The sequence below is a fragment of the Ruditapes philippinarum genome, unplaced genomic scaffold, assembly GCF_026571515.1.
Source record: "Ruditapes philippinarum isolate M1 unplaced genomic scaffold, ASM2657151v2 ctg7427_1_1_1_1, whole genome shotgun sequence".
Lineage (NCBI taxonomy): Eukaryota > Metazoa > Mollusca > Bivalvia > Venerida > Veneridae > Ruditapes > Ruditapes philippinarum.
Window position 1 is genome coordinate 9,731 of NW_026858126.1, and position 18,718 is coordinate 28,448.

Below are 18,718 nucleotides of genomic sequence, written 5' to 3' on the forward strand. Positions count from 1 at the left end.
GACTTGCAGGAAATGAAACGGTGATTTCGTTTTTACAATGCCGTAAATGGTTTTCCTGATACAATTGAACTATAAGTCACTTTGATTCACAGTCTGTGTGTGACTTCAAATATACATGTATTATACTTCCACGGTATATCCTTAGATTACAACATAGAATATGCTGTCAATTTTTTTTAGATGATCCATGCCTATTTTCAGTGAGCTGAGTTCAAATACATTGACTTTAATATCAACCGAGTACAAGGTTCAAGAAAGTCTCGAAAGCCTGCATGGTATCCCTTACGACGTTCGTAACTCCGACGTAAGACCATCTTAGCATTTAATATTGATCGATTGTCTCGAAGAGTTCGTAATTTACAAAACATCGTTAACATCTCGGAAAGTTACGGTAAAAAATCGACCCCATAAGTCTATATACGATGACGAATATTATTGGAATAATATTGGATTCCATCTTGTCAATTTAGCCTCATTTTCATTTCAAGAGTAAAAAAGTCCATGTCAAATGCATAATGTACTCAATCAAGTATTTTTTTTTCATTTTTTTAGTCCAAAAACTCTATATCAAATGCAATTTTAACTCCATAAAGCCTCGTTTTCATTTACCAAGTCCAAACAATACATATCATATCCATATTGCACGCAGAGAAACAGAGTTCTGGCAAAATGTTAAAACATAGATGGTGTGAAATAAAGATGTCATTATACATTGTTGAGTTACAATTAATACTCTGGTTCTACTGGACTCGTTCACAGCTGCAAACTCTGCTAGCGCCTCGTCAAATATAATGATTCCAACTGTGTAATTCAGTTAATTTTATACACAGTGTGACACGATGTGTAATAACCACATATTATTAGTGAAATAAAATCCATATCACCCACAGTATATCAATCACACTGGGGACTAGTATCTCATTAAAATCATATCCACATCCCTACGCTCATAGCGAAGAGTAATACCGGACTGATTTTAATGTGTACTAATCAGGGGAGATCACGGCGTGGGAGATTATATGCTAGTATATCTTTGCCGAACTTGTTTTGACGAAGTTTTAATTTTCATGATTCCGACCGTAAGTTTGTAAATTTCCATTTAAGTGATTGTAGCGTTTTGTTCTAAATGGCATATTTTCGATTCTAATGTCATTATTTCTCTGTTTAAAAAAAGTTAAAAATTACGCCGCAATGGTGACTTTAAACTTGAATTACTTTTGTTTGCGTCTGACGTCATCCTTTACGTGTGTCTGTTTCCTACGCGTCATTGAATAAAGTTGAAATTTGTCGCTTTCTCCACTGTTTAGGCATTAGATGAAAAGAAAATGTGTTAGTTTTCCGTGAATATGCTATCTCACATCGAAGTGAAAAAATGTTGCAAGCTTTTTTTGGAATGTATAGCATATTCACTCACAATATGCTCTATTTATTTAATGCCAGCCAGTGAAAAAAAACTGAGTTATCAGTGAAATAAAAATCCATATCACCCACAGGCCGTCACTCGCACGATAACTGAAATACCTTTTCTTAGATCTACGTTTTAATTTCCATGATAATTCAGTCAAGTTTGCTTGTATTATTATCTGAACGATTTTTGTATTATTAATTGTATTAAATTACCCTCGGATGTACCCTAACTATATAGTGAAAATGAAAGCATAATAAGAACAGAAAATATCAATAAAATGCGTTATAAAAAGGCTTTGTAAACTATCTTAAGGCCTCAACAGACGGTAGGATTTAGTTGTACAGCACTAATTAGAGATAAGATGTACAATTTTCAAAGCTATACAACACTTGCATTCAGACGGTAATTCTACTTTTTACATACTTAATTTACTCACTAAATACTTTTTTCGCCATGAGTAATGATTAAAACACCTCCATTAAAAAAATATATATATATTTTCTTATGTGAAGCCTGACCGAAACTCAAACCTGGGACCCTCGGAATACCGTACTGCGGCTCTACTGACTAAGCTATCTGGCCGCCTACAAACAACATCCCCTCCCCTAATTTGAGAACAATTCAATACCGTGCAAAATCATTTTCTGAATAATTTGGGATTCGAACATAACACAACTTTGGGTCTCCTGAAGAGTTTTTCAACATCATTTTTACATGTTCGTGAAGTTAGCCGGAGCAGCCGGAACTCATTTTCGTCTACTCCGGCTACTCCGGCTAGCCGGAATCCGGTTCCGGCTATACAGGCTGGCCGGAAATTATACGGTAAAACCTGTGCAAAAGACCATTGGCTAATTCCATAATGTAATGTCAAATTACTTATCACAACGATCTCCGGCTATTACGGCTAGCCAGAAAAAAACAGACATCAAGGCTACATATTAAGATGAAAAAAAAATCTGACAGCAGATTGAACAATATATGTGTCGTGCATTGTGTGTCCGGGTGTCCGTGAGTATAGGTTTGTCCGTCGGGAATACTCTGCTATTTTGCCGACGGTGAGCCGAAAATCGTTCTAGACAGCTCGTATCTGGCCAATTCCGGCTGGCCCCTGTGGGGACCAGACTCAATTACGCAGAACCGCACATGGTGGGATGGTTAGGGGGTCTGACCGGGTGTCCGCTGGTATAGGTGTGTCCGTCGGGAATACTCTGGTATTTTGCCGACGGTGAGCCGAAAATCGTTCTAGACAGCTCGTATCTGGCCAATTCCGGCTGGCCCCTGTGGGGACCAGACTCAATTACGCAGGACCGCACATGGTGGGATAGTTAGTGGGTCTGACAGGGTGTCCGCGGGTATAGGTGTGTCCGTCGGGAATACTCTGGTATTTTGCCGACGGTGAGCCGAAAATCGTTCTAGACAGCTCGTATCTGGCCAATTCCGGCTGGCCCCTGTGGGGACCAGACTCAATTACGCAGAACCGCACATGGCGGGATGGTTAGGGGGTCTGACGGGTGTCCGCGGGTATAGGTGTGTCCGTCGGGAAAACTCTGGTATTTTTGCCGACGGTGAGCCGAAAATCGTTCTAGACAGCTCGTATCTGGCCAAATCCGGCTGGCCCCTGTGGGGACCAGACTCAATTACGCAGAACCGCACATGGCGGGGTGGTTAGGGGGTCTGACCGGGTGTCCGCGGGTATAGGTGTGTCCGTCAGGAATACTCTGGTATTTTGCCGACGGTGAGCCGAAAATCTTTCTAGACGGCTCGTATCTGGCTAATTCCGGCTGGCCCCTGTGGGGACCAGACTCAATTACGCAGAACCGCACATGGTGGGATGGTGAGGGGGTCTGACCGGGTGTCCGCGGGTAAAGGTGTGTCCGTCAGGAATACTCTGGTATTTTGCCGACGGTGAGCCGAAAATCGTTCTATACAGCTTATATTTGGCCTATTCCGGCTGGCCCCTGTGGGGACCAGACTCAATTTCGCAGAACCGAACATGGTGGGATGGTGATGGGGTCTGACCGGGTGTTCACGGGTATAGGTGTGTCCGTCGAGAATACTCTGGTATTTTGCCGACATTGAGCCGAAAATCGTTCTATACAGCTCATATTTGGCCAATTCCGGCTGGCCCCTGTGGGGACCAGACTCAATTACGCAGAACTGCACATGGTGGGATGGTGAGGGGGTCTGACCGGGTGTCCGCGGGTATAGGTGTGTCACTCGGGAAAAATCTGGTATTTTGCCGACGTTGAGCCGAAAATCGTTCTATACAGCTCATATTTGGCCAATTCCGGCTGGCCCCTGTGGGGACCAGACTCAATTACGCAGAAGTGCACATGGTGGGCTGGTGACGGGGTCTGACCGGGTGTCCACGGGTATAGGTGTGTCCGTCAGGAATACTCTGGTATTTTGCCGACGGTGAGCCGAAAATCGTTCTATACAGCTCATATTTGGCCAATTCCGGCTGGCCCCTGTGGGGACCAGACTCAATTTCGCAGAACCGAACATGGTGGGATGGTTAGGGGGTCTGAAAGGGTGTCCACGGGTATAGGTGTGTCCGTCGGGAATACTCTGGTATATTGCCGACGTTGAGCCGAAAATGGTTCTAGACAGCTCATATTTGGCCAATTCCTGCTGGCCCCTGTGGGGACCAGACTCAATTACGCAGAACTGCACATGGTGGGATGGTGAGGGGGTCTGACCGGGTGTCCGCGGGTATAGGTGTGTCACTCGGGAAAAATCTGGTATTTTGCCGACGTTGAGCCGAAAATCGTTCTATACAGCTCATATTTGGCCAATTCCGGCTGGCCCCTGTGGGGACCAGACTCAATTACGCAGAAGTGCACATGGTGGGCTGGTGACGGGGTCTGACCGGGTGTCCACGGGTATAGGTGTGTCCGTCAGGAATACTCTGGTATTTTGCCGACGGTGAGCCGAAAATCGTTCTATACAGCTCATATTTGGCCAATTCCGGCTGGCCCCTGTGGGGACCAGACTCAATTTCGCAGAACCGAACATGGTGGGATGGTTAGGGGGTCTGAAAGGGTGTCCACGGGTATAGGTGTGTCCGTCGGGAATACTCTGGTATATTGCCGACGTTGAGCCGAAAATGGTTCTAGACAGCTCATATTTGGCCAATTCCTGCTGGCCCCTGTGGGGACCAGACTCAATTACGCTGAACCGCACATGGTGGGATGGTGACGGGGTCTGATCGGGTGTCCGCGGGTATAGGTGTGTCCGTCGGGAATACTCTGGTATTTTGTCGACGTTGAGCCGAATGAGCCGAAAATCGTACTAGACAGCTCGTATCTGGCCAAATCCGGCTGGCCCCTGTGGGGACCAGACTCAATTACGCAGAACAGCACATGTTGGGATGGTTATGGGGTCTGACCGGGTGTCCGCGGGTATAGGTGTGTCCGTCAGGAATACTCTGGTATTTTACCGACGGTGAGCCGAAAATCGTTCTATACAGCTCATATTTGGCCAATTCCGGCTGGCCCCTGTGGGGACCAGACTCAATTACGCAGAACCGCCACATGGTTGGATTGTGAGGGGGTCTGACCGGGTGTCCACGGGTTTAGGTGTGTCCGTCGGGAATACTCCGGCATTTTGCCGACGGTGAGCCGAAAATCGTTCTATACAGCTCATATTTTGGCAAATTCCGGCTGGCCCCTGTGGGGGACCATACTCAATTACGCAGAACCGCACATGGTTGGATGGTGACGGGGTCTGACCGGGTGTCCGCGGGTATAGGTGTGTCCGTCGGGAATATTCTGGTATTTTGCCGATGTTGAGCCGAAAATCGTACTATACAGCTCTAATCTGGCCAATTCCGGCTGGCCCCTGTGGGGACCAGAACCAATTACGCAGAACCCCATAGGGTTGGATGGTTAGGGGGTCTGATCGGGTGTTCGCGGGTATAGGTGTGTCCGTCAGAAATACTCTGGTATATTGCCGACGTTAAGCCGAAAATCGTACAATACATGGTCATTGCAGCTCACATTTTGCCAATTCCGGCTAACCGCTGTTAGGCTGGTATATGTGTGTCCGTCGGGAATATTTTCCCGACGTTATCCCAACATTAAGCCGAAAATCGAAATGTAAATGGTCATTTTAGCTTATATCTCACCTTTTCTATATGTTGGGATTCTTAGGGTGTCAAACAATGTGTCCGCTGGTACAGATTGTCTGTTGGAAAAACACTGACATTCTGTCGACTATAAGCCAAAAATCGAACTGCGAATGGTAATTTCAGCTCATATCTTACCATTTCTGGTTGGACCCAAAATGCCCATTTGGGAATATTCTGATTTTCTGTAATCAATAAGCCGATAACAAGTGTCATATCTGCTCAAAGGTCGCCATTTTTAGCTTTCTCTTGTAGGTTCAGTTCGACAGAAACCCATAAACTTACATTCTTAGGTACGAAAGACCAGTGGGGACATTTCAACTACATGAATTCCCGATTATATGTTCGTGAAATCACGAATTCAACTTCATGAGTTAACGTTTTCAACATACGGATACCACGAATTTACGATTTTAACTTCAGGATTTCACGATCTCAACTGCACGAGTTCATGATTTCAACTTTCAGATCACGAATTTACGATTTTAACTTCATGAATTCAAAAATTCACGATTTCAACTGCACCAATTCTTTAATTCACGATTTCAACAACGTGAATTCACGGTTTCGTGGAGATGAATCCGACAATACTTCTTTTTAGATAGTGGTATGTTAAAAGTCATTTACATGAAAGAAGTATGTGGCCAAATTATTATCAGCACAGTCAATGCCCAATCTTTTTTATACATTTATATAGCATGCTGAACTTATTTATTTTGGTAAAGCATAGTTTCTTTTTTCACTATCAAAACATCCAACTGAAACTGTATATGGGAAATGTATTTAAACACAAAGGCTTGTTATTTATTAGATTCGGAATAAATATTCGGGAGTGGGGTGGGGGGCAGGGGGTGGTTGACATTCAACAGTCAGTATATGTTTAGGTAAAGTATATCAATGATAACGAGTCTTACAAACTTTTAAAATGAAATCAAATACATGTTCGATGTTAATCTACATGCATATAATTATTAAACGTGTACTTTGTAATTTGTGTAATTTTTCAATGACTATTTTTCAATTGATATTTTATAATTTTTGTGGTTTGTTAGAATTTCGTCGAAGTGAAGAGCACCATGAACAAACTAAAAAGGAAAAAATCAAGAGTACAAAATCGATTTTTCAGAATTAAGAAAAATTCAAGGGACATTATAAAGAGGACAGAAAGGGGGTGGGGTGGAGATAAACTAAGGTAAAACTCCTCAATTAAGACAAACATCGTGACTGAACCAAAGTGGTCGTAATTCAGTGTTGGCCTCAATTGTGGATATTCTTATCATTGCTTAAATACTTTATGACCATGACTTAAAAACCTACAAATACAATATTAAAGTTTGTTATAACATTTAATCTGATTAGAGCAAAACGAATTTGTGAAGAAAAGCTTATACAGTAAAAACCCTCAATTAAGACCACCATCGGGACTGGACCAAAGTGGTCTTAATTGCGGGGTGGTCTTAATTGTGAATATTCTTATCATTTCTTACACACTTTATGACAATGGTCTATTTAGTCAGTCCTTGATAAAATGAATACGTATTCGTTGAACTCTGCAATTAGACATTATTAAAAGTTTGATGTTCGTTAAGGTTTTTATAATTTACATTTTCATGGGTAGAATATATTTTCCGAGAAGATAAATAATCAATTCTATTTAATCCTTGAATAAAAAAAAAAAAATTTTTTTCAAATAATTTGGATTTTAAAAATTATAGAAATGATGTACAGATAATCCAAATTTCCCCCGTCAATATAACAAATTGAATTATTCTAGCTAAAATGCTGATTATGCTTGAAAGCAACATTAATACCTTTAAATTCTTACTTTCTTTTCTCATCTTAATTTCCTATCAATACTCCTCAAAAATTGATAAGGTGTTTTAGACTTACTCTGTTGATAATCAGTGCATTGCCGAATGAACTTGCAATGGCTTAGGTGATTGCATAATCATAACAACTAAATTGAATATGGTTCTAGGTGGGTGTTGACTTTAATCTAGTGGTCTCAATGATGTGGGTCAAATAAAAAACATAAACAAAGTAATTGGGACTTAATTTGGGGGTCTATAAAATGTATAAGCGTCTTTATGCTTTGGATTTCATGTGACTGAATCTGATGCCGGCGACGATCGGGGTGAAATATTGTTGCGGTCACTACTTTACCCCGGCAGCAGTATCGGTAATTTCCCAACTAACCACTATAGATTGGCGTTCTGGATCATTCCAGGGTCAGTAGTGCCTCAGTGTTGAAGCTTTGTCGGTTCTAATTGCCGTTGCTTCTCCCGGTCGTGCCGGATGACTGCCTGGAATAGCCCGGTTGACCCATGGTGGCAGAGCCTGTGCTCGTGTCTGATTCCAGGTCAGATTTGCATCCGTCCACAGCCCAGGACGATCCAGGCAGAGCCCCGGTAGAACCCCGGTGGATTGAAATCGCGCGAAATGTTTACATTAAAGGGACTCCACTGAGGTTTTTAACATGACGGGACTGGAAATAGTTTTTTGAGATTATTACTCTATTTGATGTAGATCTATACTAAAAACTTATGTGCAAAATTTCAGATCATTAGCTCGTTCCGTTTTTCAAAAATAATAATTATAATAGTGAAAAATAACCAAAATTGAAAAGCGTTTAAACGCTTTTCACTCGAATCGGACAGAGAATAGCACAAACATACGATTTTTAATGTATTTTCTGTATGTCTCTTAGTTATATTAATTTTCATTTATATTTCTGTTTTAATAGCTCGTGTTGATCTATGTGAAAAATTAAAATTTTATGTTTTTAGGCTTATGAACCTCAGTGGAGTTTCTTTAATACATAATTTTTATCTAATATAATATCTATTGTTCCAGAATAGTAACTGATGATGATTTTCAGAAAAATTCTTATGCAAGGCTTGGATAGAAGGGAAATGGGAAGGGTTTTAATACAAACAAGTGCAATCATCGCAAATTGTCGTGATTCTTTTGAAATGAACCGTGCTTTGCCGGGGCTCTACCGGGGTCAAACTAGCTCCATCGTCATCTTCCGGAGCTCTGCCGGCATCCTCCGTGGCTCTGCCGGCATTCATCAGGGATCAGACAGTATTCATCGGGGCTCTACCGTAGCTCTACCGGCTATATCATACCCAGGATCGTCCCCGGTTTGTGCCGGCAGAGCTACGGTGCTTCCCCGGTGTAACCCCGGTCGTTCCCGGCAGAGCTAAGGATGAAGCCTACAAAGCTATACTTCCCGGATCATCCCGGAAAACCCCGGTGATATCAAATATTTTATTCCAGCCGGGTTCGAATGCCGGATGTTCCCGGATCACCCCGGATGTCTACCGGGGTTCTGACGGGATGTAAGTGAGACTGTAGCTTTATTTAAGGAGAAATTCTAATGTATAAAATTCCATTTGGTCTGATTTAAATATCAATTATAATATGATGTGCATAATTCAACTATCATAAGAAATGAATTCTTTACGCATATAAATGTGCCGAAAGCAAAATTAAACCACAGTGACGCAAAAAATTTACTTTCTCACCTTATTTCATATAATAACCCAATAACATTTGCTAACACCGTCATGCCAAAGAAAATTCAAACAGAAAATAACAACCAATTTGTGATTTATCACAGGTAGGTGTTGAGTTTAACATCAGTAGCCTCAATAGTGGGTTTAAAAAAAGATTAAAATAATGAATTTGGGACTGAATCTGGTGGTTTTAAAAGTGGATTAACAGGGTGGTCTTAATTCTGAATCATGTAACCATTGAGATAAAGAACAGAAAATACCGTTCTTTTATTAAATGGTCTAAATAGCGGGGTGGTCCTAATTCCGGGATGGTCTTAAGAACAGAGAGTCTACTGTATGAAATATAATTTGCTGCGGATAGCCGGGCAGTTTGAACAAGGACAATATAAATATAAAATATTCTAGAGTTGCCTGCTTTCATCAAACATTGTTCTGTTTGATTCATCGTTATATAATTTAATGTATGTGCATAGTGAATGCTCTATTCAATCATGAACCACGCGTAATGCTCAGCTTTGATATATGTAATTTACGAAGTTGTCTCCCTGTAAATATTATCACCATTTGTAATCAATTTTACAAATAAAAATCAAATTTGAAATTATATTAGATAGTTGAGCTTCTAAATATCTTTATGTGCTATATTTCAAGTTTATAAGTGCTCAGAATCGCGTTTCAAATAATTAGGCGTTTCAAATAATTGGAAAAAAAATGCGGGAAAACTGATCATAGGATCTAAAAATATGTCTTTATTTCCTGTTTTAGGAAGGTAATATTTAATAAGGGTCAAATTTTTAGATTTAAAACAAAAATGGTAAAAGGTAGAAACATTACAGTAATGAAAAAATGTTAGTATATAAGGAGGCAGGATACCAGAGTATTCCCGACGGACACACCTATACCCGCGGACACCCGGTCAGACCCCCTAACCATCCCGCCATGTGCGGTTCTGCGTAATTGAGTCTGGTCCCCACAGGGGCCAGCCGGAATTGACCAGATACGAGCTGTCTAGAACGATTTTCGGCTCACCGTCGGCAAAATACCAGAGTATTCCCGACGGACACACCTATACCCGCGGACACCCGGTCAGACCCCCTAACCATCCCGCCATGTGCACTTCTGCGTAATTGAGTCTGGTCCCCACAGGGGCCAGCCGGAATTGGCCAGATACGAGCTGTCTAGAACGATTTTCGGCTAACCGTCGGCAAAATACCAGAGTATTCCCGACGGACACACCTATACCCGCGGACACCCGGTCAGACCCCCTAACCATCCCGCCATGTGCGGTTCTGCGTAATTGAGTCTGGTCCCCACAGGGGCCAGCCGGAATTGGCCAGATACGAGCTGTCTAGAACGATTTTCGGCTCACCGTCGGCAAAATACCAGAGTATTCCCGACGGACACACCTATACCCGCGGACACCCGGTCAGACCCCCTAACCATCCCGCCATGTGCAGTTCTGCGTAATTGAGTCTGGTCCCCACAGGGGCCAGCCAGAATTGGCCAGATACGAGCTGTCTAGAACGATTTTCGGCTCACCGTCGGCAAAATACCAGAGTATTCCCGACGGACACACCTATACTCGCGGACACCCGGTCAGACCCCCTAACCATCCCGCCATGTGCGGTTCTGCGTAATTGAGTCTGGTCCCCACAGGGTCCAGCCGGAATTGGCCAGATACGAGCTGTCTAGAACGATTTTCGGCTCACCGTCGGCAAAATACCAGAGTATTCCCGACGGACACACCTATACCCGCGGACACCCGGTCAGACCCCTAACCATCCCCGCCATGTGCGGTTCTGCGTAATTGAGTCTGGTCCCCACAGGGGCCAGCCAGAATTGGCCAGATACGAGCTGTCTAGAACGATTTTCGGCTCACCGTCGGCAAAATACCAGAGTATTCCCGACGGACACACCTATACAAACGGACACCCGGCCAGACCCCCTAACCATCCTGCCATGTGCGGTTCTGCGTAATTGAGTCTGGTCCCCACAGGGGCCAGCCGGAATTGGCCAGATACGAGCTGTCTAGAACGATTTTCGGCTCACCGTCGGCAAAATAGCCGAGTATTCCCGACGGACACACCTATACCCACGGACACCCGGTCAGACCCCCTAACCATCCCGCCAAGTGCGGTTCTGCGTAATTGAGTCTGGTCCCCACAGGGGCCAGCCGGAATTGGCCAGATACGAGCTGTCTAGAACGATTTTCGGCTCACCGTCGGCAAAATACCAGAGTATTCCCGACGGACACACCTATACCCGCGGACACCCGGTCAGACCCCCTAACCATCCCGCCATGTGCGGTTCTGCGTAATTGAGTCTGGTCCCCACAAGGCCAGCCTGAATTGGCCAGATACGAGCTGTCTAGAACGATTTTCGGCTCAACGTCGGCAAAATACCAGAGTATTCCCGATGGACACACCTATACCCGCGGACACCCGGTCAGACCCCTAACCATCCCGCCATGTGCGGTTCTGCGTAATTGAGTCTGGTCCCCACAGGGGCCAGCCGGAATTTGCCAGATACGAGCTGTCTAGAACGATTTTCGGCTCACCGTCGGCAAAATACCAGAGTATTCCCGACGGACACACCTATACCCGCGGACACCCGGTCAGACCCCCTAACCATCCCGCCATGTGCGGTTCTGCGTAATTGAGTCTGGTCCCCACAGGGGCCAGCCGGAATTGGCCAGATACGAGCTGTCTAGAACGATTTTCGGCTCACCGTCGGCAAAATACCAGAGTATTCCCGACGGACACACCTATACCCGCGGACACCCGGTCAGACCCCCTAACCATCCCGCCATGTGCGGTTCTGCGTAATTGAGTCTGGTCCCCACAGGGGCCAGCCGGAATTGGCCAGATACGAGCTGTCTAGAACGATTTTCGGCTCACCGTCGGCAAAATACCAGAGTATTCCCGACGGACACACCTATACCCGCGGACACCCGGTCAGACCCCTAACCATCCCACATGTGCGGTTCTGCGTAATTGAGTCTGGTCCCCACAGGGGCCAGCCGGAATTGGCCAGATACGAGCTGTCTAGAACGATTTTCGGCTCACCGTCGGCAAAATACCAGAGTATTCCCGACGGACACACCTATACCCGCGGACCACCCGGTCAGACCCCTAACATCCCACCATGTGCGGTTCTGCGTAATTGAGTCTGGTCCCACAGGGGCCAGCCGGAATTGGCCAGATACGAGCTGTCTAGAACGATTTTCGGCTCACCGTCGGCAAAATACCAGAGTATTCCCGACGGACACACCTATACCCGTGGACACCTGGTCAGACCCCGTCACCAGCCCACCATGAGCTCTTTTGCGTAATTGAGTCTGGTCCCCACAGGGGCCAGCCGGAATTGGCCAAATATGAGCTGTATAGAACGATTTTCGGTTCAACGTCGGCAAAATACCAGATTTTTCCCGAGTGACACACCTATACCCGCGGACACCCGGTCAGACCCCATCACCATCCCACCATGTTCGGTTCTGCGAAATTGAGTTTGGTCCCCACAGGGGCCAGCCGGAATTGGCCAAATATGAGCTGTATAGAACGATTTTCGGCTCACCGTCGGCAAAATACCAGAGTATTCCTGACGGACACACCTATACCCGCGGACACCCGGTCAGACCCCCTCACCATCCCACCATGTGCGGTTCTGCGTAATTGAGTCTGGTCCCCACAGGGGCCAGCCGGAATTGGCCAGATACGAGCTGTCTAGAAAGATTTTCGGCTCACCGTCGGCAAAATACCAGAGTATTCCTGACGGACACACCTATACCCGCGGACACCCGGTCAGACCCCCTAACCATCCCGCCATGTGCGGTTCTGCGTAATTGAGTCTGGTCCCCACAGGGGCCAGCCGGATTTGGCCAGATACGAGCTGTCTAGAACGATTTTCGGCTCACCGTCGGCAAAATACCAGAGTATTCCCGACGGACACACCTATACCCGCGGACACCCGGTCAGACCCCCTAACCATCCCAACATGTGCGGTTCTGCGTAATTGAGTCTGGTCCCCACAGGGGCCAGCCGGAATTGGCCAGATACGAGCTGTCTAGAACGATTTTCGGCTCACCGTCGGCAAAATACCAGAGTATTCCCGACGGACACACCTATACCAGCGGACACCCGGTCAGACCCCCTAACCATCCCAACATGTGCGGTTCTGCGTAATTGAGTCTGGTCCCCACAGGGGCCAGCCGGAATTGGCCAGATACGAGCTGTCTAGAACGATTTTCGGCTCACCGTCGGCAAAATACCAGAGTATTCCCGACGGACACACCTATACCAGCGGACACCCGGTCAGACCCCCTCACCATCCCACCATGTGCGGTTCTGCGTAATTGAGTCTGGTCCCCACAGGGGCCAGCCGGAATTGGCCAGATACGAGCTGTCTAGAACGATTTTCGGCTCACCGTCGGCAAAATACCAGAGTATTCCCGACGGACAAACCTATACCCGCGGACACCCGGTCAGACCCCCTCACCATCCCACCATGTGCGGTTCTGCGTAATTGAGTCTGGTTCCCGCAGGGGCCAGCCGGAATTGGCCAGATACGAGCTGTCTAGAACGATTTTCGGCTCACCGTCGGCAAAATACCAGAGTATTCCCGACGGACACACCTATACCCGTGGACACCTGGTCAGACCCCGTCACCAGCCCACCATGTTCGGTTCTGCGAAATTGAGTCTGGTCCCCACAGGGGCCAGCCGGAATTGGCCAAATATGAGCTGTATAGAACGATTTTCGGCTCACCGTCGGCAAAATACCAGAGTATTCCTGACGGACACACCTATACCCGCGGACACCCGGTCAGACCCCCTCACCATCCCACCATGTGCGGTTCTGCGTAATTGAGTCTGGTCCCCACAGGGGCCAGCCGGAATTGGCCAGATACGAGCTGTCTAGAAAGATTTTCGGCTCACCGTCGGCAAAATACCAGAGTATTCCTGACGGACACACCTATACCCGCGGACACCCGATCAGACCCCCTAACCATACCGCCATGTGCGGTTCTGCGTAATTGAGTCTGGTCCCCACAGGGGCCAGCCGGATTGGCCAGATACGAGCTGTCTAGAACGATTTTCGGCTCACCGTCGGCAAAATACCAGAGTATTCCCGACGGACACACCTATACCCGCGGACACCCGGTCAGACCCCCTAACCATCCCACCATGTGCGGTTCTGCGTAATTGAGTCTGGTCCCCACAGGGGCCAGCCGGAATTGGCCAGATACGAGCTGTCTAGAACGATTTTCGGCTCACCGTCGGCAAAATACCAGAGTATTCCCGACGGACACACCTATACCCAGCGGACACCCGGTCAGACCCCCTAACCATCCAACATGTGCGGTTCTGCGTAATTGAGTCTGGTCCCCACAGGGCCAGCCGGAATTGGCCAAATACGAGCTGTCTAGAACGATTTTCGGCTCACCGTCGGCAAAATACCAGAGTATTCCCGACGGACACACCTATACCAGCGGACACCCGGTCAGACCCCCTAACCATCCCAACATGTGCGGTTCTGCGTAATTGAGTCTGGTCCCCACAGGGGCCAGCCGGAATTGGCCAGATACGAGCTGTCTAGAACGATTTTCGGCTCACCGTCGGCAAAATACTTGAGTATTCCCGACGGACCAACCTATACTCACGGACACCCGGACACACAATGCACACAGGCACGAGTATCGGACCTAGGAAGAAAAAATATGACCAGATTGATAAAATAACTTGTGTTCATCTTAAAAGTGTCAAAAAAACCCCCCAAAAAAATGTAAATAATGATCCCCTTTAAAAATATACTATAAGGAGGTCATTATTTACATTTTTTTTTGGTTTTTTGACACTTTTAAGATGAACACAGGTTTTTTTTAACAGTCTGGTAATATTTTTTCTTCCCAGGTCCGATACTCGTGCCTGTGACAATGCACGACACTTAATAATTATATTGTTCAATCTGCTGGCAGATTTTTTTTTTTCATCTTATGTAGCCTTGATTTCTGTTTTTTTTTCTGGCTAGCCGTAATAGCCGGAGAACGTTGTGATAAGTAATTTGACATTACATTATGGAATTAGCCAATGGTCTTTTGCACAGGGTTTACCGTATAATTTCCGGCCAGCCTGTATAGCCGGAACCGGATTCCGGCTAGCCGGAGTAGCCGGAGTAGACGGAAATGAGTTCCGGCTGCTCCGGCTGTTCCGGCTGTCCGGCTAACTTCACGAACCTCATTTTTACCCCATCTTACCACAGGCACGAGTATCGGACCTGGGAAGAAAAAATATGACCAGATTGATAAAATAACTTGTGTTCATCTTAAAAGTGTCAAAAAACAAAAACAAAAAAAAATGTAAATAATGACCCCCTTTAAAAATATACTATAAGTTAAGCTTGTAGTATATTTTTAAAGGGGGTCATTATTTACATTTTTTTTTTGGTTTTTTGACACTTTTAAGATGAACACAGGTTTTTTTTAACAGTCTGGTAATATTTTTTCTTCCCAGGTCCGATACTCGTGCCTGTGCATCTTACTACTATGTTTACCTTTTAGCCCTAATTGTTCTGGAATTTCATTCATTACACCCATTATCAGGAGATAATTTGGTTATCTTTCACTTGTCATTGTGGGAGGTCTGTAAAAATCTGTACGACAAGATTTTCAAAATAGAACATGATCTAGACTTAAGGTTTCCGAAATCAAGAAATAGTAGCCTTCACACGTCTTAGTTTTAATTGGTGGTTGTACTTCAAAGTTGAGGCCTTTACCGGAGGGAGAAAAAATAACAGCTGCATAATACCTGTTAGTCACTTGGCAGTTTAACCCTGTTTTTCTTTTCCTTATTAATCATATCACGTGACAAAAAATCACGAGGAGTATTAAGAATAATTAAGAACCTCTCTGGTACAACGGATAATAGACATTTTCTGGAACTTTAAATTTTTACTTGAATTAAAAAAAGACAATTTTAACCGTTTTACAAAAAGCCAAGTGTGCGTATTGTGTAATCATTTTGTGAAATTGTGTATTGCTATACACAATCTATTTTTGGTGTGTACCCTACTATTTACAAGGTAAGAACTTTCGTTATCTATTCATTTGTCAAACTGAAGATTTATAGTAGGGTGATGCCCTTGCATGGGTATTTAACTTTGTAATAATGAAAAGGACTGGCTTTAACTTCCCTTTTACTGTATTAACTATTGTATCTTTAAAAATTGAGAACACGTGCCAATCGAAGATTTCAGAAAATGACATTTAAGCCAATCTGCAATATATAGATCTAGCTGCCGCAACAAATGTAAATTAACGCATGATATGATTACTGAACCGTCATCACGACGGGGGCGCGCGATACACGTTTGGAGTAATTATTTTAAGATGCTCTAAAAGCGTTTTCCTCTCCATTTTAGTCTTTCTCTAAGAAATTAATGTGTTCATAAACAATGTTGAGTATTAGTTGTAACTATGGCATACAGGGGCGTACCTCTGCTTATTTTGAGTGTACGCCGAGTGCAGGTCTTTGGCCGAAGGGTCGCCAGAGATATACATAAAACATAGCTAGATGTGCTAAAATAAGGGATTTCGGGGACATCTAAGCTAATTGTACTTCTATTGTCTTTATCTTTAGTAATGAAAATAACATCAAGTACATGTATTGAATGGAAGGGAAATTACACGAAGTCTAACATTGACAATGTTTTAAAAAGTTCAAAAGTTATTTACTATTAGAAAAACAACACATAGCCAGGTGTTTCTCTATTGTAATAAAAAATGTTTCACAAGTTTTTTCTTTGTTATGATTCTTTTGTTTCATCATAATTTTAAATGAGATACAATCAAGGAAAAAATTGCTTTAAAATGATCTGTATGGCTTTAATACAAACACAACGGCTTTAGTTATTTAGTGTAACGAAATGTTATTTTATTTATTACCTAAGATGTAGTATCGCACGATCATTTAGGTCCCTAAACATATTTTTAAATGCGTATTATGTCAATGTTGAAGAAATAAATATTGTCTTTAACAGTTTTTATTCTCAACTCTACTCTTTCAGTTTCCATTCGAAATATTTAAGATATTTCATCAGGAAGTTAAATCACGAACATAAAAGGATGTTCGCCAACTCGTTAAAGTTGGTGAAAATAAAAGAATTGGGACGTACATGACGTGTTTAATATGGCTATACATTGTTTTCGTTGTATATTAATTTTGTCTATGTTTCAAATATGTATAGATGAGACTACGTATAATAAAGAATATATATATGTCATTGTTTGCAGAAGTATTTTTATTTCTATACACAATAAAATAATACAGTAGAAACATCTTTCTGTAGTGATATATATTGTAAATACATGTATTCATTTTTACGGTCATATTTCAAACAGAGGTTGAGTCCGGTTTGTAACGATAGATGCTGGCAAAGATGTGATTCATAGGGCCTAAACTATTCTACGCAATTTGAAATGAATATAAGATGAACGAATGTTACTAAATTAACAAATAATATACTGACTTATAGCTACAAGGTAAATTCCATACAGCCAACTCCCTTCCATTTGGCTGCAAACTCCAAGTTGCAAACAATATCTTAATTTTCATATAGATCTAGATGTAAAAAATGAAATAAATTATGTCTAGTTTTCACTAATTTTTATTCTTGTGAAAAAATTATTGTAATATATTGGACAATTTCTTATCATTATTTCGATTTTGGCAAGGTTTATTAGCATTATAACATTGATTCTTTACAGCTTATAACTCAATCTGAAAAAAAAAGAGAAAATTCCAAAGAAATTGTTTATATCATATTTTTACATTCTGTACGTCACTCCTAGTTTTTGTTGAAAGGCCTAATATTTTGTTTTCTGAGTTAAAAAGTCTCATCTTTCGCATAGGGTGGTATAAACTGAAATTTTAAAGATAATTCAAACCATACCGCCTTAAAAACACTGATTTCTCGGACTCGAGACTGACACAACAATAGAATAATTCTCTCTAACATGGCTTCCCGTTGATATACCCAAGCAATTGTTTTATTTTAGTTTGCTCATATGTGCTTACTCCCTTTTCTTATAATTGATTTCTTGATTGTTAACGCATATTCGAATAAGAGAACATCCTAAGCATAACTATAGAATCAATTGGCAGCTATGAATATGTTGATCAATGTACGCCCAAATTATTAATTTCATTTTTGATATTTCATTTTTTCGAAACTCTCTTCTTTTTATACGCCTGTGCGTATTGGCGTATCGGTAGGTACGCCACTGGCATAGTGGATTGCAAGGCTATAAAATGTCTTGAAATTACTAGCATCCGTTACTTCCGATCAATGTATCGTTTTTGGAGCCCCTCCTATATATAATAATAGCATTCCTCTACACTGAATCAGACTTTAAACTGCATTTTGCCATTCATGAAAATTTTAACGTGTATATAACTTTATTTAACAAATTTTACTTTGTCTTCCGAAATTTAGCACATTCAAGGTAAATATTCTTATTGGCATCATTTTTATTTTTGTTTATAATAGTCCCGAAAACATAGACCCGGAAGATCATACCCGGAAGTGTAATTGCAAATGGTTCACCGTTAAATGCAGTTATGATTGTTGGTCTACTTTCATTTTGGACCAACTTAGTGAAAACAAACAAGGC

At 43.4% G+C, this 18,718-nt stretch overlaps 1 protein-coding gene across 2 annotated transcripts in view; it reads left to right on the forward strand.

Annotated features, from left to right (window-relative positions):
- Nucleotides 1–9,636: 9,636 nt before the first annotated feature.
- LOC132752196 (uncharacterized) overlaps nt 9,637–18,718 on the forward strand; it is a gene marked incomplete at its 3' end in the record, with an annotated part of 34,912 nt that continues 25,830 nt past the window's right edge. Inside the window, 1 exon segment of one of the 2 annotated variants that reach the window (XM_060742503.1) lies at nt 9,637–9,821. 2 annotated transcript variants of the gene reach the window in all.